The 21,043-nt window shown below is 43.5% G+C and overlaps 1 long non-coding RNA gene across 1 annotated transcript; it reads right to left on the minus strand.

The window, feature by feature from the left end:
* Nucleotides 1–783: 783 nt before the first annotated feature.
* On the minus strand, nt 784–1,697 carry LOC122483685. Its single transcript, XR_006297440.1, has 2 exons — nt 1,592–1,697; nt 784–1,082 (listed from the first exon to the last, which is right to left on the minus strand). It is a non-coding gene; the product is annotated as an uncharacterized LOC122483685 (long non-coding RNA).
* Between the last annotated feature and the right edge of the window lie 19,346 nt (nt 1,698–21,043).

Genomic DNA, 21,043 nt, shown 5'->3' on the forward strand with positions numbered 1-21,043 from the left:
GAGAGACAGAGAGAGACAGAGAGTGAGCAGGGGAGGGTAAGAGAGAAAGAGAGGGAGACACAGGATCTGACGCAGGTTTCAGGCTCTGAGCTGTCAGCACAGAGCCCGATTTGGGGCTAGAACTCATGAACCATGAGATCATGACTTGAGCCGAAGTCGGATGCTTAACTGACTGAGCCACCCAGGTGCCCCAGGTTGCCACCATTTTGGACCATAATGGTTGCACTTCACCTTAAAAAAAATCTATATGTATATCTGTATCTATCTATCTATCTATCTATCTATCTATCTATCTATCTATACATAAAAACTCTTTCTTGGAACACCTGGGTGGCTCAGTCTGTTAAGCATCCGACTTTGGCTCAGGTCATGATCTCACAGTGAGTTTGAGCTCCCAGTTGGACTCTGTGCTGACAGCTCAGAGCCTGGAGTCTGCTTCAAATTCCGTGTCTCCCCCTCTCTCTCTCCGTCCCTCCCTGCTCATGCTCTCTCTCAAAAATAAATAAAATAAGCACTTAACACAAAACAAAAAAACCTCTTTCTTGCATGGAAGAACCAAGGTAGAGAAAAGTATAAAGATGATCTTACTCTAAGGCACGTCCCTGAGCTAATCGGAATGAGAACCCCAAACCCCCTTTGAAACTTTTTATGACAAATAGCAAAAGCATCCATTGCTGTTAAATCTCTCTCTACTGTTCCTTCACACAGGTCCCAAATTTGAGGACTTAGTTGCCATGTGTATTAAAGTAGGGCAGCTGCTGAAACAAGACACCTCCAAATGTATAATGACTCACCGTAACTTAAATTTATTTCATGTTCTCATAATAGCATCAGATTGGGGCACAGTTCACAGGGCGGGCTTCTTCTGGGCAGTCGTCACTCAGGGGTCCAGGCTGATGGAGGCTCTGTTGTCTTCAACACTTGAGTTCCTCTCAATCTCAGCCGGCTGGATGAGCCAAGGAGCTGCTGTGTGGGAGGCTGTTATGGGCCGGGCTTGAAAGTGATGCAGGTAACATCTCATTCCGTGGACTAGAATTCCGTTTTGTGGCCACAGCGAAATGCAAGGGAGACTGAAATGGAGTCTGTGTGCCCAGGAAAGAGAGGAAAACATGTAGCCATCAGTCACTGCTAGTGCGTTTGATGTTTCTTTTCTGAATTCTGAATGGCGCTTTGATCTCGCGGTTTCTTTTTTGGTTTCTTTTTGTGGATCTTTGCAAGGCACAATAGATTTGGGACTAGAAGACCAGCCCTAGAGAAGCTAATTATTTCCTCTTTGTACATTCAGCTGGATATTCAATGCATATTTGTTGAATGAATATGTGAATTCAAGAAGATAAAAAGAAATGGAGTCTGTTAAGGGGAATATATTGTTTATCAGACCCAGAAGTTTCAGTTGTTAACAACTGGGGGAAATGAGATGAAATTTGCTATTTAGCTCTAGAAATCTAATTTTCTTAGAATTTTTGCATAAGTTGTCTTATTTTACCATCTTAGTTTTAATAATATGTCAACATCATAGAAAGAAAAAATTTAAAGAAGTAGAAACAGATAGAGATGCTCTTTCCCATTAAACTCAACTATTATCGAGTACCTCTTAACTTTGGCAATCCTCTGCATGCTTAAGAAAACTGCATTCTCTTTTTCAGTGCCTCCAATATGCAAAAAGTCCTGGGTTCTCAGCTCATTCTCTGCTTGTCTCCTTCACAGCTGCTGGAGCTTGGATGTTGAAACTCCTCACCAGGCTTTGCAATAGTATAGCTTCCCCCCTGCAATACTGAGACTTAGCGCTCCTTTTGAAACCATTTGAGGGGTGCCTGGCTAGCTCAGTCGGTAGTCAGTAGTCGGGGTTGTGAGTTCAAGCCCCACACTGGGTATAGAGATTACTTTAAAAAAATAAATAAATAAGGGGTGCCTGGATGGCTCAGTCGGTTAAGGGTCTGACTTCGGCTCAGGTCAGGATCTCATGGTTTGTGAGTTCAAGTCCCACGTTGGGATCTGTGTTGACAGCTCAGAGCCTGTCTCCCTCTCTCTCTCTCTGCCCCTCCCCTACTCACACTCTGTCTCTGTCTCTCTCTTTCTCTCTCAAAAATAAATAAACATGAAAAAATTTTTAGTAAATAAATTAAATTAAAAAATAATAAGTTTTTGGGGCGCCTGGGTGGCGCAGTCGGTTAAGCGTCTGACTTCAGCCAGGTCACGATCTCGCGGTCCGGGAGTTCGAGCCCCGCGTCAGGCTCTGGGCTGATGGCTCAGAGCCTGGAGCCTGTTTCCGATTCTGTGTCTCCCTCTCTCTCTGCCCCTCCCCCGTTCATGCTCTGTCTCTCTCTGTCTCAAAAATAAATAAAAAACGTTGAAAAAAAATAATAAGTTTCTTGTTTAAAATAAAATAAAATAAAAACATTTGACTATATGCTTTTTAAAAAACGTTTATTTATTTGTTTTGAGAGAGAGAGAGAATGAGAAGAGCAGAGAGAGGGAGACAGAGTCCCAAGCAGGCTGTGCACCAGCAGCACAGAGCCCAATGCAGGGCTTGAACTCACGAACTGTGAGATCATAACTTGAGCCGAAATCAAGAGCCGGTCGCTTAACCAACTGAGCCAGCCAGGCACCCCTGACTACACGCTTTCTAAAGTATTTCCAATAGCTAGGGTTTTCCTAGATTCTTCCAACAACTCTGTGAAGGTGGTATGAGGTCATCATCATCCCTAGCCCCATAAGGTGACTGATGCACATCCTAAGGTGGGAGCAGAGCTAGACTAGACCCCAGTTCCTCTGTTTTTCCACTAACCCATCTCCTGAAGAAGTGCTGTTTTATTCATTTCCCATAAACCCCCCCTCCCCACTCCTTCCTCCTGTTTTCTATTCTAGATAAGAAACGGAGGGGGGGGGAAGGTCAAGATCAACATTAAGATTAAGATATATCTCTTTTCCTCCAGTCAACAGAGTCTGTATCCGACCCCTAAAGCGGCCCCCCAACAATAGATGAGTACATTGTTTGTTCATTCAACTTCCTGCCCACCTTATTTGTCAATAAGAAATTTGCATGAATTTTTCCCATGGTAAACTAAGAGGCTTTCCATTAGCATAGGCTGTCTCTACGAGGAGTAGAACCTTTCCCCTCTAAACGCTTAGAAACATATTTTGAATATAATACAGCAGGGTTTTGGTTGGTTTTGTTTTTTAAGGTATGTAGTAATTTCCTCACTCCCGTAATTACAGTTGAAGTCACTTGTTGGCAATGTATCACTAGGGGCTTAAAGAAAGAAGCCGGGTTGATTTCCACATAATGATCCAAATAAAAAAGGCTGAGAAATGAGCCCTGAGCCACTAAGCCCGCTGCAGTGTACAAAACAGGTTTATGTTCAGAAGCGGCCACAGCGTTTCCCTGATTTGCGAGCATAAAAATAAAGCATTTTCCTGTGGGTTATTTCTAACCTGCAAATTTTTTCCATAGCCAGATTTGCCTTGACCCCAGAGGTGAAACTTTAGAGAGAAATGCTTTTCACTAGCAGTTCCCATGATGTTATCAATCCCATTGTAGGACCAACAATTAATTATAACAATAAGAAAGACATTATTCATCCAGGCCTCCCTTCCTGCTCTTAAATTCATAAAACTCCCTGCCACCTGGACAGTCGATGTGTGTGTGTGTGTGCGCACACACACACATATATGTGTGGCTTAAAATAACCTGATTACAATTATGTGTAAAATACACAGTGGAAAACTCTGGAAGAAAAATATCAAATACTTAAAGTAGCTATATGAATGGTGATGTTAATGGGACAGGGGTCTTTTACTTTATTCTCTTTTTCTAAAATAACTATATTGCAGTTTTATTACTCTTCTTTTTTTTAATATTTATTTATTATTTTCAAAAGAAAAAAAAAAAGAGAGAGACAGACAGAGCATGAGCAGGGAAGGGGCAGAGAGCTAGGGAGACACAGAATCCGAAGCAGTCCCCAGGCTCTGAGATGTCAGCACAGAGCCTGATGAGGGGCTCAAACTCAGGAACCACAAGATCATGGCCTGAGCTGAAGTCGAATGCTTAACTGACTGAGCCACCCAGGCGCCCTTTCACCTTACTTTTCTTTTCTTTCTTTTTTTTTTTTTAATATTGTATTTATTTTTGAGACAGACAGAGAGAGAGAAAGAGAGAGTAGGGGAAGGGCAGAGAGAGAGAGGAAGACAGAGGATCTGAAAAGGGCTCTATGCTGACAGCAGCGAGCCTATGAAGGGCTCGAACTCAACTTGCAAACCTAGAGATCATGACCTGAGCCGAAGTCATCTAGGTGCTCAACCAACCCAGCCACCCAGGCGCCCCAGGGTTTTTATTACCTAAATAAAATTAATATCATTAATTCAATATAAAAAGTTTTAAGTATTCTGCTTTTCACTATTTATTGAGTGCCTATTATGTGCCAGGGTTTGTCCTGGGGAGAACAAGAACCAGAACAGGGAGAATAAGACAGATACAGCTCTTTCTCTCATGGGAGTTCTAGTCAAAGAGGGGAGGCACGTCAGAAACAGGTAATTACATAAATTTATTAATTAATGTATTCACAAGTAGTCATTGAACATCTACTATGTGCCAAGATGTTTCTAAGCACTATGAATCGGCAGGGAACGAAGCAGGCAAATGTCCTTGACTTCCTGGAGCTTATATTCTAATTGATTTACATATTGCTTCATTTCTAATTAGCATGAGTGTCATGAAGGAAAAGTACAGAGGGCCTGCCTCATCGGAAAGACCAGAGATGACGTCCCTGAGGAAGTGAGATAGTTTCAAGGGTCTCCAATAAAATAGGGCTTTGTTTTGCCCTCCTGGACTGAGAGAGCTCTGCCAGACAGGGCAGGAGTTTCCTTAGGTGACTAAGTTCTGGCAGGTGCTCTGTGTTGAGGTCTGACTCTCGGTTCGTCTGCTGTGGAGGTGCCTGGTGCAAGAAATTCACACCCCCCCCCCCCCCCAAGATGCCAGTGGGGAGGGATTTGAAACGAGATTTTGATTAGTAGTCACTGTCCATTTGTGCTTCAGCACATTGTGTCCACGAAGTCCTGATACAGAAAAAAGCAAGGCCATCCTTCCCTCGTAGGGCTGACAGTAACTAATGGACCTTCCTCTCCCAGATGGGAAAACTGGAGCTGAGAAGACAAATCCAGCATGAGCCAGAGGGCCCTCTGCTTCGCGGGTCAGGAGAAAGCAACTGCTTGATTTCGGGTTTGCCCCTCAGACTGCAGAGCTCCGGGTCACCAGCCTAAACCGCTTAATGCACATTACGCCTGGGTCTACTTGGAAATGGCTGAAGGCACTTAAATGGAATGCCCAACCTTTGTCCTCAGCCCTGAAACCACAGGTAAGTATTTAGGTCTGTGTAGTATCGATCATGCCTCCCACTGGCACCAGGAAAAACGTTGTGAAGCAAGTCAACTTTCCAGTGACAAGGAAGTCATTCCCCTAATCCACTCTCACTGGACAATCAGGTTGACAAAAACCATTAAGTTTTCTGAGATTAGAAATTCACTGTCAGAGGGAGCCATGTATAGAGTTTTCCACTCCATTACACCCAGGACAATAACCAGAGGCCAAGTGACAGGAAAAGGCTGGGGTCTGTCTTTTTAAAGTTTCCTGTGTCCTTGGGTGGAGGGAAATAAATTAGCAAGTGCCTCCCTTTTGTAGGACATGGGATATATATTATCTCATTAATCAATGCAACAGCCTACGAGGTGCATTCTGCGTATTGCATTTGTCAGAAGAATAAACTGGGGCTCAGCAGGTTTGGGTTGCTAGCTAAGATCACCCTGCTAGTTACGGTGACGTGGGGCTGAGAATCAGAATCATTGGGCTGGAGGGGTCTAGAGGCTCCTAACTTTCTTCTAAGCAGAACCACACTTTAACCATCTGGAAAACCAGTTCTGTCTGAAAGATCCCACTGTTCTGTGGCAACTGGAAGCAGACTGGTGCTGTGGCAAAGACCACAGACTGTGGCAGATTCATATCCATATGTCCGCCCCGCCTTTCACTGTGTGACCTTGGGGAAGTTTCTTCACCTCTCTGTCTCCTTTTCCTCCTCTAGTCATGAGGAGGCGATAACCTAAAAACCTTAGAGAACTGATGTTGTCCAGTAAAGGTGTTACAAGTAATTCCACTCAAAAGCATGCATTCTAGATCATGTATCAGCACAACTTTTCTGTAAAAGACCAACAGGTAAAGTGCTCTCTGCCACATTTACTCAACTCTACTAAGCACGGAAGCAGCCACATATAGCACATAAAGGGATTGGCATGGCTGTGTGCCAATAAAACTTTATTCGTGGACACTGAAATTAGAATTCACCTGACTTTCATGGGTCAGGACACATTATTCTCTGAATTTTTTTTCAACCATTTAAAAATGTAAAGGCTTTCTCAGCTCCTGGACCATACAAAAGCAGGTGGTGGCCCTGGTTGAGTTCATGGGCTAAGGTTTGCCAATTCCAGCTCTCCAGTGCTACTCAAGGGCAGTCCAGGGATCAGCAGCCTCATTAACACCTAAAACTTTGTTGAAAATGAAACTGCATGGGCGCCACCCTAGACTTGCTGAATCTGAATCTTTAGGGAGAAGGAGCAGGAATCTGCATTTTAACAAGCTCTTGGCTATTTTCACGAACACTGGAGTTTGAGAATCACAGCTGTGGATGAACTCATACACATGTGCGCAAGGATTTACATACAAGAATATTCATAGCCACATTATCTGTAATAACTTCAACCTGAAAAGAACCCAAACGTCCAGGAACTGTAAAAATGTCTAAAAGCAGTAAAAGAGATAAGTGGAATAATATTCAGGAATGAAAACGGACAAACTAGAGTCTTGTGCCGTATGGATAAATACTAAAATGATGACATGGAACACACACGGAAACAGATCCAGACACAAAAGAATATGGACTCTATGATTCTATACAACAATATAAAGTTAAAAAATAAGCAAACTAGGGGCACCTGGCTGGCTCAGTTGGTTAAGTGCCAGACTCTTGGTTTCGGCTCAGATCGTGATCTCACGGTTTGTGAGTTTGAGTCCTGTGTTGGGCTCTGTGCTGACAGCGTGGAGCCTAAGCTTGGGATTCTCTCTCTCCCTCTCTGCCCTCTCTCTCTGTCTCTCTCTGTCTCTCTCTCTCTCTCTGTCTCTCTCTCAAAATAAATAAATAAACATTTGTTTTTAAATAGGCAAACTAAATTATACCATTTTGGGGTGAATACCCAAATGACAAAACAGTAAAGTGAGGCAAAGCAGTTATACTCATTAAAGTCAGGGTCGTAATCTTTGTGGGGAAAGAAGGCAGTATGTTTACGAAAGGACACGTGAGAGGCTTCTGGGGGTTGGCAATGCCCAATTTCTTGACCTGGGTGATTGCTACACACATGTGCTCACTTTCTGATAATTTGTTTAAGTGTGCATTTATGTTTCATGCACTTTTCTGTATGTGTGATGCATTTCACCATAAAAAAAAAAAATTAAAAAGAAAAATCCTGCCAGGAATGGTGACTTTCTGAGCTAGCCCTGTGTATGGAACCTGCCAGACCCACTTCACACCTTGACTTCCCGCTTGGCCGATTCCCTGTAGCCCACCCAACTGCAAGTTGCAAATTTATAGGCCAACTGAGCCCAGATGGTTTCCTGTGATAGCTGCTAGGGGCATAATAATGAATACACGTCTCCCCACACGTTCCTGAATGCGTTTTGGCAGGATTTTTACTGCAGGCAGTAAAACCTTGTTACAAAGTCCCTCACTGTCTCAGGGGCTTGGCCACATTGCGGTTGAGCCATACCGCCTCTTGTTACAGGCAGCCCGTCATCCTTGTCCCACATAGCATCCTTGAGAGCTGGCTTTCTCTCCCTTGTCCTATGAGGCTGTTTGATTGATTGTTACTAATAATCATTGCATTTCAGAAACCCAGATTCCTGTCCTCACAGCTGGAACTTCCTCTTTGCACTAATTGGAAAAACATCCTCCGGGAAATGGGGCATCTTTATTGAGTCAATCTTTGGCGATGACTATGTCAACTGGTGAGATGAAGTATACAGCAAGGAAGTGAAGGCTCTGAAACCCTCCAGGGCACTGGTCCCAGGTCTCAGTTGAAGAAGTCAGGCTGACTTGACCAGATCCCTGTATGGAAAAACTAAGGGTCACGTTAGGGAAGGGCCAGCTTGAGGGGCTGGGGTCGATCCATAAGTTCAGGAGCCGTCCCAGCTAATGGTCCCCCAATTTTCTTCCCTTTCTTCCCTGAATATTAGCTGCATAATTAAGACTACATTTCCCAGACTCCCTTGCAGTTAGATATGGTCATGTGAGCAAATTATAACTAATTAGAAAGCAAGCAGAGGGGATGTACGAAGCTTCCATGAAGAGCCATATGCATCCTTCTTTTCCCTTCCTTTTCTTGCTTTCGGCTGGAACGTGGCTGGAGATTTAGCAGCCATTTTGAACAATGAGGTGACTTTGGAAATGGAGTCCACGCCAACGGGTGGCACAGCACTATTCCAGCCTTTGACCTTCTTCCTGGACTCTTGCAAAAGAGAAACTTTTAAATCTTGCTTAAGCCATTGTTTCGGGAGATTTTCTGTCACTTGTAGTAAGAACCTAATCTTAACTCCTATAACAGCATTTTTTATAATGGTAAAGAAGTGGAAGCAACCTCAGTGGCCCTTAAGAAGGCATTGGTTACATTTGTTCCCTCATTTGCTTACTCATTCGTCACATTTGAAATGAGTGTCTACCCCATGCTTGGCGTGGTTTCAAGCACTGGGGATATAGTGGTTAAAAAAATGTCTCTGCCCTCAAAAACTTTGTTGGAAGAGGAAGCAAAAGGCATAAATAAATGGACAACTAAAATATAGCTTAATGAGTGGAACCACAGAGACCGAGTAGTTTAAAAAATAGTATAATGAAACAAACAGAAGGTTACTGGAGGGGTTGCGGGAAGGGGGATGGGCTAAACGGGTAAGGGGCATTAAGGAATCTACTCCTGAAGTCATTGCTGCACTATATGCTAACTAATTTGGACATAAATTTAAAAAAATAAAATTAATAAAAAAATTATAATGAGATAAGGAAAATGTTTATGGCATATTGCTAAACAGTAGGTTAATAAAGGTCATACACGGTGAGTCTAATTTGTAAAACACATATATTTGCATAGAGAAAAACCAAAACTGATGTATAATTAGTCTGAACACTCTGAACAGCATTTAGCAAGAGACAAATAAACGGTTAAGGAGTGAAAGGTTTTATTTCAAGGTGGAGGGACTATTTTTGTCCCCCTGTATTTCTATATGCTTTCCAAATGCTACCTGCATAATATGGATTACTTTTTTTTAAAAAAAATTTTTTTTTTTCAACGTTTATTTATTTTTGGGACAGAGAGAGACAGAGCATGAACAGGGGAGGGGCAGAGAGAGAGGGAGACACAGAATCGGAAACAGGCTCCAGGCTCTGAGCCATCAGCCCAGAGCCTGACGCGGGGCTCGAACTCACAGACCGCGAGATCGTGACCTGGCTGAAGTCGAACGCTTTACCGACTGCGCCACCCAGGCGCCCCATGGATTACTTTTGTAATGAGGAAAAAATACCAACATGAGGAAACAATGTGCGTTATGAAGTTCAGGATCAAGACGAAATGTGTAGGGTAGTGATTTCAGTGAGATTGCAAACTAAGTTGTGCTAAACAGTCTTAAAAAGAAACTCGAGTCTGAGGTCTGAGGTTGGCCTCTCCCTAGGGGGAGGACACTAGAAGGGTCTGGTTCTCCGCCCCATGTACTGTCTAGAAGCATGCAAAGAAGTTTGCCCAGGGCTTTGTTCTACATTTTTAGTGGGGCAGGGCCCACTGCAGCCAAGTTATTAAGCACTAGCCCTATCACTTCTCTTCCCATGGCTCCTCTCTGCTGGGCCTCTTGCCCAACCATTAAAGCAGCTGTTGTTGTTTTGTAGAGGCTAATTAACTCCACACTGCATGAAGCCAGACGCTAATTGGCCCACTCACTTAATCAACTTTAATGTCTCTCTTCTGGTGGACCCGGCTGCCGCTTTTTGTTCCCCTGATCACCAACAAACGCAGATCCAGGGGAGTGGTAATAACGGCCTCCGGTGGGCACACGCAGCCTTGACCCCGTCCCCTACCACAGAGTAGGGGCAGAGGGTCATTCCGACCCTCAGTCGGCTCAGTGGACGTCCTCCCAAGTTCACGATCACTGGTGCATCTTGGGACCTGAGCCTATTGCCTCTCTTCCAAACATTGCACGGCGATATGAGTCATCAGATGGTTGGTTCCTCAAGAAGATTGACCTCATCGCTGTCTGTTGCTGACACAGATTTAAGACTCTAAAACCTAACTAACTCACACAATTACTGCAACTACACTTTCCTGAGTGTCTTGGGTGCAGCAGATGCCGTGGCACGTCCTTTCCAATGCAACGTGAACACGACGCGGCTCAGGGTAAGTAAGCAATACATACTCTTCACCAAATGAGGAAGAAACATCACTTGTCCCCATTTGTCAGATGAGGAAACTGAGGCAGTAATAGTATTTACAAATGTGATTGAAATGGCACACATGCTCATTTCAATCATAGCCCTGTAAGATTAGGACCAAGAATTGTTATAATCCCCATTTTGGGTAGAGTTTAGAAACTTTGAGAAAGAAAAGTAACTTTCCTAAGAGATCACCAAATATGGTGGACAGAATAATCCCCCCCCCCCCCAACACCACTTGCCAAGACGTGCATATCCTAATTCCCAGAACCTGTGAATATGTTCCTTACAGGGCAAAATGACTTTGCTAATGGATCAAGTTAGGATTTGGAGATGAGATTATCCTGGATTATCTAGTTGGGCCGAGTATAATCACGAAGTTTCTTGTAAGAGGGATACAGGGGGCTATGAATCAGAGACAGAAGATGTGAGAACAGCAGAGGTCAGACAGGAGAGAAAATGCTACACTGCTGACTTTGAAGACAAAGAGGGGGCCACAAGCCAAAGATTGCAAGCAGCATCCAGAAGCTGGAAAAGGGAAGGACATGGATTCTCCCGTGAAGCCTCCGGAAGCAACACAACCCTGCCAACACCCTGACTCTAGACATCTGACCTCCAGAACCGTAAGATAATAAACTCATGGTGGGTTAAGTCACGAAGTTTGTGGTAATTTGTTACAGCAGAAATATGGAGCGACTACTGATTTTGTTACAGCAGCAACAGGAAATGAACACACACCATAAGTGGAAGAATTAAAGGGCTTGAATTTAGGCATCGTGACATGAAATCCCTTTCTGACTGCAGTGACAAGATTTCCCCATACGTGATCAATATGCGGTGATTTTGAATGCTCGCCTCCCGTAAGATGAGGACAAACGATGCCTGTGGGTCTGTGGGCCTGGGTTCCCCCTGAAGGCCAACATGCCCCCTGCCTCCTTCCCAGTCCACTCCATGCTTCTTGCCCTTCATTTCCTTCCTCTTCTTCCTCAAGCATCTGAAACCCAGCTGTATAATGTATCTCATCTGGGGGAAACCATGGTTCTGTCTCTATCTGAAGGTCAGCTTTGACCAGGGTAGGATGCGTCACAGAGCTTGTGGGAGTTTGGGGTTTGGAAGACTGTAGAGCAGTGTGGTTAGTCTCTGGCATTTGAATTCTACCTACCCACTTACTTTCAGCGTGCCTCCATTTCGTCTTCTAATAACAAGGTGGTTCTGAGGATGAAGTGACACAACTCACGTGTCCCACTGAGCACAACATCTGGTAATGATAAATACTCACCAGATGTTGTCAGTGATAACACCAACACAAACTGAGCTCCAGGCTGGCAGAACTCCAGGCCTTGCTCCTAGAGCAGTGGTTCTCAGACTGCTGAGACCGCGTCATCAGATGGATCGCATGCATCGGATTTATCTGGAAAGGATGGCCTCCACTTCCAGAGTTTCTGATTTAGTAGGTCTGGGGTGGGCCCTGAGAATCTGCATGGCCCAACATTTCCAGGCAATGGGGATGTTGCTGTGCCAGGGATCATACTTTGAGAACCACTGATGCAACACATAGAGTCAGGGATTGTGCCTTCCATGCTATTTTCCCCTAGCGCCCAGCACAATGCCTGGCATATAACAGATATGTGACAAATATGTGTGGCATGAATACATTTTTTTTCCACTGTCTTCCTGAGGCTTTAAATGTCCAGGAGGCTGCCCTTTTCCATAAAAGAATTCCATTCTCTACCTTTTTTATCGCGATCATATTTACTACAACTTGGTGCTGACAATCTCCTCTTCATAGACTCCCTGTTTTCCCCTTGAATACCCTCCATTTCCCCAGTGAGTGTCTCTCCCCTGGATCTCAACCTTTTCCATTAACTCCATGCACTGCACAGCCTGTTCCAGGACATCAAACTTTAATTTAAACAGAAAATAATCAATAAGCTTAGCAAATTGCCCATGGCAACCTCTGCTGAGTGAATCAAAGGGTTTTATAGGTAATTTAAAGGGTGTCCTCACTTATCCCTCAAGGTAAAGCTTAGCACATTGACAAGAGCCCTTTTCCACTCTGGCCCAGGATGCTCTGGAAGAAAATGGAGGAGAAAGGACTTAGGTTCTGGGGTTAGGGGGGGTGTTTGGACCAGGAAGGAAGGGTCTGTTTTTAAGCACTGACATCTGATATTGACCCCCACGTGAGTAAGGGGTTTTCATTGTTACAGACAACAGAAACAGACTCTGGGTAACTTCAGAAATAAAAATTACTGTCAGGCTATGAGGTGTAATTGATGAAAAAAAAAGGCTAAATATCTGGTTCTCAGAAATATTAGAAACCGGGGTTTTCTCTCTTGAAGGTGTTATTTAGGGATGCACCTGTGTGATTTTCTGTCTTTGTGTATTTTGACCCAAGATTCATATTCCAAGAGAGCATCTGAGCAGCCTGACTGGGTCACATGGCCCTCTCTTGACCTGGAAGGACGGGGCACCATGATGGACGGTTCCACTGAGAAGGGAAATGGAGAGGAGAGCTAGTTCTCCAAAGGAATACAGAGGTAGAGTAACTACAGAAGGGGATGGCAAATACATATTTCTACTATAGAACTTTATTTTTGACTTTGTGGTTTGACTGATTGTTTTCTCCAAACAAGAGTGGCCAATCTAACAGTGTTTTACGAGATTGTGGGGCCTGTGCAGGACTTTGAAGGGCCATCAAGCGCGTGGCTTGGTTATCTACCCAAGCCAGAGAGCTGTCTATCATTTTCTGAGAATCTTCCCAGACTCCTCTGAGAAGATTGTCTAACTTTTAAATCCTTACAAACAAGACCAGTTCTCTCTTCCAGGGAGATATTAAATACTCGACAACCAGTATACCATGGGAGTGAGCTAACCAAAACTGTAAGAGCAGTAAACAACCCATAAGACCAAACTGATCCACGCCAACCGACCGTCTGTCCAGCGTCTCCTTAACCTAAGTGGGATGTTGAAAGCCTGTCCTTCTGATCTCTACAATAGATGCCCATAACAGCTCCTCATTCCCTGGGAGAAGTACTGGGGTCTTCTTTCCTGAGTTTTCACAGACCCATGGCTTTGTCAGTGACTTGAAAATTTAGTGTGCCAACTGTATGATGGATGCTGCCTTCTTTTTTTTTTTTTTTTTTCAACGTTTATTTATTTTTGGGACAGAGAGAGACAGAGCTTGAACGGGGGAGGAGCAGAGAGAGAGGGAGACACAGAATCGGAAACAGGCTCCAGGCTCTGAGCCATCAGCCCAGAGCCCGACGCGGGGCTCAAACTCACGGACCGCGAGATCGTGACCTGGCTGAAGTCTGACGCTTAACCGACTGCGCCACCCAGGCGCCCCGGATGCTGCCTTCTTAACAGAGCTGCACGTAAATGCCATGCAGGCTGCTGCTTTTTCCTGTGTATTAAACTCTGGAGTCATCCTGCCTGAGTTTAAAACCCAGCTCTACTACTTACTGGCTCTGTGGCCTCAAGTAAGTGGTTTACCTTCTCTGAGCCTACCTCCCCACCATTTTCCCTCCTCCACTATCAAGCAAATTCCAGACACCGTATCATTTCATCCATAAATACATTACTAAATGGTAAGGACTCTTTTTAAAAGGTAACCAGAGTACCATAATTCTTTTATATCATCAAGTGGCTGTTCCTCATTTATGGTTCGTATAGAATATCTTAATAGTTTTCTTAGGAAAGTAGTAATTTCTTTTTCCTCAACATAGTACCATAAGCATTTTACCATGCTGTTAAATATTCTTCTAAAATGTAATATTTAGGGGCACCTGGGTGGCTCAGTTGGTTAAGCGTCTGACTCTTGATTTTGGCTCAGGTCATGAACTCACAGTTCATAAGTTCAAGCCCCACATCAGGCTCTGTGCTGGCAGTGCAGACCCTGCTTGAGATTCTCTTTCCCTCTCTCCCTGCCTCTTCCTGCCCCCCCCCATAATAAACAAATAAATTTAAAAAACAAAATAAAATGTATGATTTAAGCATGCATGATATTAATGAATCAGTTAATTTATTGAGCCAATCATGATTTCAGATATTTATGTTATTTCCAAATTTTCACTATTAAAAAAGGCTCTGATTAACATCTGTGGTAGACCCTGGGTGTCTCAAAATATCCATATTCCCCTTATTCTTTAGGATAGAACCCCAAATTTACTTGGTGTGACAAAAGATAAGCTAAAAAATTTTCATTTCCCAGCTCCTCTTGCAATTAGCTGAGGCCAAATGAGATAGAAATAGACATTACATGGGGTCTCTGGGAAGGCTGCTGGGAGGAAATTGATTGGGCTGGTAAGTGCTTTTTTTTTTTTTGCCCTCCTCCCCCTCCTTCTTCCTGCTGCCTAGAACACAAGTAGAGTTCCTAGTGGTCCAACACCATCTTGAACCATTAAAATGGAAGATACACTCTAAGGTGACAGAGCAGGAAAAAAAGCAGCTTGAATCTCTAACGACCCTCAAGTCAGAGGTCTGTTTCCCTCCAGACCTCCTTTAGGTGACAAAGTAAAACTCCTTTATTTTTTTTTTTAATTTTTATTTATTTGTTTTTGAGAGAGAGAGAGAGAGGTGACGGGAAGGGCAGAGAGCGACGGGGAGAGAGAGAATCCCAAGCAGGCTCCGCACTGTCAGCCCAGAGCCCACCGCAGGGCTTAATCTCACAAACCGTGAGATCAGGACATGAGCTGAAATCAAGAGTCGGACGTTCAACCAGCTGTGCCCCAATAATTCTTTTATTTAAGCCACTGTAAAAGTTCATCATTTAGCATGAAGCCTTGAGATTGGCATATGCTGGTCTTCACACACGGTGTGGCTGGAGCAGAGTTATGGAGTAGAAAAGGAGCTATACCTATGAGGTTGGAGAGGAGTCTGGCAGGCCACGGTGAAGATATCCATCCTAAGTGTGCTTACGTGCCTCACGATGGCATGAACCTTCTAGAATTATTCCAAGGGAGTTACGTGATGGTATCACCACATTGCCTGCCCCATGGCAAGCATTTACTACGTGGTGGTTGTCATTATTGTTATTACTAATGACAGGGCAATAGTGTTGAAAGAGAATGGGACCAGGAGTCAGAGAAGTAGGGCTCCATTACTGCTTTTGGAAGTTGCCAATCTCAAGACACTAGCCAAGTATCTTTGCTTCTTATGATTTCAGTTGTGTCATATGTAAAATGTATACAAGACCAGGTAGATGACTGTCAAATTTATGTTTGCCTCAAAACCTGCTGCTCAAATGGAATATTGAATAAGTCAAACATGCCCCATAGACACAAGCAGAGTGATTGTGGTAGGGGTGGACGTTGCTCAATACTGTTGCTACTTGTTGGGTCTTCTCTTCCGTGGCGATCCCTCAGGAGGCTTCTCAAGGCGCTGCTTAAAAACCACTAGACTGAGGGGCACCTGGGTGGCTCTGTCAGTTCAGCATCTGACTTAGGCTCGGGTCGTGATCTCACAGCTCCTGGGTTTGAGCCCCGCATTGGGCTCTGTGCTGACAGCTCAGAGCCTATAGAGCCTGCTTCGGATTCTGTGTCTCCCTCTTTTCTGACCCTCCCCTGCTCACACTCTGTTCCTCTCTCCTTCAAAAATAAATAAACATTAAAAAATGGTTTTTAAAAACCACTAGACTAAGGCTGGACATCATTAGACACTAGGGAAATGCAAATCAAAACCACAGTGAGACAGAGCACAGAGGATTTTTAGGGCAGTAAAGCTACTCTGTATGATGCTACAATGGTGGTACAGGTGTCATTGCACAGTTGTCAAAATCCAGAGGATATACAACATGAAGAGTGAGCCCTGATGCAAGCTATGGACTTTGAGTGATGATGGTGTGTCAGTGTGATGTCATCAATTTTGGAATGCACCACTGTGGTGGAGGGTTTCGGTAGTGGGGAAGCTTGTGCATGTGTGGAGGCAGGGGTAGATGGCAACACTCTGGACTTTCCACTCAATTTTGCTATGAACCTGAAACTGCTTTAAAACATTAAAAATTAAATTTACAACATTTAAGTTTATTAATTTAGAATATTTTTCGTAAAAAAAAAAAAACCACAGCGAGATACCATTTCATACCCACTGGGTGGCTATAATTTAAAAAAAAAAAAAAAGACGAAACAAATGGTGGAAAATAACAAGGATTAGCAAGAATGTGGAAATTGGCTGGAACCTGCCCCCCCCCCCCGATTTGCTGGTAGAAATGTCAAATGGCTCAGCCACTTTGGAAAACAGATCAACCATTCCTCAAAAGGCTAAACAAAGAATTACCAGGTGGCCCAGCAATTGTACCCCTACGTATATGCATAAAAGGATTGAAAACAAGTATTCAAACAAAAACTTGTATCCCAATGTTCATAGCATCACCATTCACAATAGTCAAAGGGCAGCAACAAACTGAATGTCCATCAGCAGATGAATAGATAAATAAAATGTGGTATATACATGCAGCGGAATATTATTCATCAGTAAACAGGAACAAAGTAGTGATACAGGCAACAGCATGGTGAACCTCAAAAACATCATGCTAAGTGAAAGCAGCCTGACACAAAAGGTTGTGTATTGTACGATCCATTTACGTGGGATATCCAGAACAGGCAAATCCAGAAAGCAGAAAGCAGAAAGCAGGGGTCGCCAGGCGCTACAGGAAGGGGTTAATGGGGAGTGACTGCTTCATGAGCATGGGGCTTCCTCTGGAGTGATGAAAATGTCCTAGTACTAGATGGAGGTGATGGTTGCAAATGTTGTGAATGTACTAAATGTCTTTGAATTGTACACTGAAAATGATTAATTTTATGTTATGCAAATTATACCTCAGTTTAGAAGCAAACAAACACCAGACTAGAAGTTCTCTAAATCCTTTCCAGTTCCACTGCTCTTGCTGTCCTGCCCCATCGCCACGTGTTATCTGTAATCTTGAAGTGGGTTGGTGCATGCTAGTTCCCAAGAAAGAGTACCACAGTTTATTTTGCCCAGCAGCCCTTATCACCATTATCCCCTAAGCCCTGAAGTGGGCTCTGAGGGGAAAAAGCATCCAGTAAAGGTAAGTTTTAAAAGGTTAAAGTATAGGGAGCACCTGGATGCCTCAGTCAGTTAAGCACCCAATTCTTGATCTCAGCTCAGTTCTTGACCTCAGAGTCATGAGTTCAAGTCTCATGTTAGGCTCTGTGCTGGGTGTGAAGCCTACTTAAAAAATAAATAGAATAAATAAATAAAAGGATAAAGTACAGAAAGAGCCAGAGTATGAAACACAAACAAGGTATGAATATAGCATAAGCAGGGTGGGGGGTGATAGGTACTGTCATGGAAGGTCCCTGAATTTGCCAGCCTATCTCTGGGAGTGATGGAAATAATTGTGCAGTTGGAGGGTTAAGTAGCAAGCTATTCCTACTCAAAACCAAAGGGTTGGGCTCTTCATTGCTTATAAAGATTGAAAGAAAAGACCCTCCAGGGATTTAAGGGGTCTGCAGAAGGATCGGTAGAGAATTCTAGACCTATGCTGTCCAGTGTGGTAGTCACTAGTCACATGTAGCTATTAACACTTGAAATGTGGCCAGTCTGAATTGCGGTGTGCTGTAGGATAAAATACATACCAGGCTTGGAAGACGTATTTCTTTAAAAAAAAAAAAAAGTAAATATCTCGTCAATAATTTTCATATTAAGTCTATGGCAAAATGATCATATTTTAGGTATATTGGATAAAATAAATATATTATATTTTAAGAATTAATTTTATTTTATAAATAAGATTAATTTTATAATCTCACCTGCTTTTTAAAACTTTTTTTATGTGGCTATAGAAATTTAAAAATTATCTTCGTGGCACTCTATTTTGCGTGGACAGCACTGCTCTGTGGCCCATTGTACTACTCCTCCAGGGCAGAAGTGGCGCTGTCCAGGGTCTCTTGGCAGAGACTGCCCAGCATAAAGCACCATCTGGGCATTCAAGCTCCCCAAATAACTGCTGGGGAAATGCGGGCATGTCTTATCCCAAGACGCCATAACAAACAGAACTCATTAAGTAAAGCAAATTTTGCTTGTGGCCTGGATACAAACACAGGTGCAGTGAAAGCTTCAAGTCCTTTTAAAGCAACTCCACTTTCTCAAAAGGACAGAATGGTCATAAGCATAGTGTCAGGGCAGAAGGGAGGTCCCACCATGCCCTTTCCCAACATCTCAATATGTCTCTCAGAGTCCCAAAGGGTAAATGGAATAGCATTTTTTAAATTGGCCAGGAAAATTGTGCAATGTTTATTCAATGGCAGAGTAAAAATGGCACGTTTTCTATCAAGATGGAAAACAAGAACAAAGATCCAAATAGGCAGTCCCTCATACCGCCATTTTAGTCACAGTCGACCTGTGCTTTTGGCGGTGTTACAAAATGAAATAAATCCCTTTATAATCCCTCACACTGGCTCCAAAAAAAGTATTTTCACAAGCACCAGAGCAGACCCTTTGGGCATTTCTTCCTACAAATGCTCATCCCTGCTCAAACCTCTTCCCCGCCGCCCATCACATCCTTTTACAAAATGGTGAACTGAAAGGAGTCTAAGGCTGGTTATGTCATGGGGCAAGGGGGTCAGAAGGAGGGAAACAGAGGGAGTGGTCCAAACAGGAATCCCTCTCACAAGCTCAATATCCTCCCCAAACTCTCCATAACCCTTCCTAGGTCACTCAGCTTTGTCGGTTTCTTCTTCCAACCAACACATCAAATTTCCTATTTTCTGCCTGGCAACATTCTCTTGCATTGATGTTACTTAACACTTCACATAGTTTTTAGTGTCTTTGAGTAGCAGGACACTTCCCCTCAACCCTCACCCCCATACCTAGCTCAGTATAACTTCACGTAACACTCAATAAATATTTGTTGAATGACTGAATGTAGTTGAATCTGATATTTGCCAACTCCGATAAAATAAAGGAAATCAATGTCAGGTTTTCTAGCTAGATAGAGAAACAGGACAGCTACATAAAATGATCTGAAGGAAAAATCGCACCCAACACTTTACTTCCAGGTCTCTGAAGGAGGCTGTTATAACAATGGACTATAAATACAGGGTGAATGCTGTATCTGTAAAGAAGCAATTCTAACAGTGGTCTGGAAGAGCCAAGAAAATCCAGCTTCTTCTCCCTGAGTATATACACAGGTGCACTGTGTGGAATGAAATCCACTTAACTTGATTTTATGGACAGTGATTCATGCAAACTCAGTTCCAAACTGCTCAGCACGGCTCAGTTAAATAAATTACAGCAAGAGTAAGCCAGCCAGCAGTAAAGGCAAAAGACAGAAAATAAACTTGAGGTTGAAGGCTGAAATTTTAGGAGTGCCAACATCATCTTTCTTCTAGGGGTTCTGAAGGGACTTCAGTGATCTTCAAGGTCAAGGCCCTGATTTTACTGATAGGGAAACTGAGAACCATGGAAGGCAGAGTACATGTTCAAAGTTACTTAGAGAGTGACTGGCAGAATCAGGGCTCCTGGGTCCCAGGTAAGAGGGTGTCTTCATCTCATTAGGTTCCTGAATGTCTTGTTCCCTGCCACAGTGCCACGAACATCCAAGAGACTCAATAAACGTTTGTTGAATGAATGACTGAATCTTTCAGGCTGGGGATAGCAAGTCAGCCTGATGGGGAGAAAGATCTCAGATGACCCTCTAGAATGAATACTCATGTGTTTAAGGATGGAAGGAGTCCTCCTCAGATGCTCAGTGTTCTAACACTCACTTGAGGAGACACACCCAGCCCCATACTTTGGCCTCCCCTCTGGAGTGTGTGACAGACTTGCCACAGTGTTCAGTCCTTCCCTTTAGTGACATTCCCTGAGGACTCTGGTCCCTTCTTTCATGGCTAGGGTATCACTGCCTGGGAATGGAGATAAATCAGTAGGGATGAGTTTGCCTCATAACACCTTAGCACCTACTGACCCCGAGCACACGATAGTACTACAGTGACATCCTTGGGGTGTTCTGTGAGATACCATTGCATCCTTAAAGTAAATTACTCATATCTTTTTTTTCTTCTAACCTAGACTGAGTTATTTTTTTTTCCTTGTAACCAAAAGATTCTTACACAAAAATAAGGGATCTTTATAGTTGACACAATGGATAGATACGTTTAAGGTATGGCAATTGTGAATCATGGCTGCAAATTTTTTGACGATTGTCCCATCAAGAAATGAAGTCTACCTACCCTCCCCTTGAATCTGAGCAGACTTGTGACAGTCTTAACCAATTGAATATGAGAGACGTGAACGTATATGTAAGTTCAGAAGATAAGCCATAAAAGGCCATGAAGCTTTCACCTCATTCTGGGAGCACTGAGCCACCACATAAAAAGCCTGACTGCCATGAAGAAGCCCTCATCCTGTGGACAGGCTACATGTTGGTGTCAACAGTCCCCAGCCCAGGCACTAGCATATGTGGAGGAAGAAGCTTCTAGAACACACCAGCCCCCGCCATTCAAGTCCTCCCAGTTGAAGGCTCAAACATCCAGGAGTGATGGCAAACCATCCCACCATGCCTTCTCTAAATTCCT

This window comes from Prionailurus bengalensis, chromosome D1 (genome assembly GCF_016509475.1).
Source record: "Prionailurus bengalensis isolate Pbe53 chromosome D1, Fcat_Pben_1.1_paternal_pri, whole genome shotgun sequence".
NCBI lineage: Eukaryota > Metazoa > Chordata > Mammalia > Carnivora > Felidae > Prionailurus > Prionailurus bengalensis.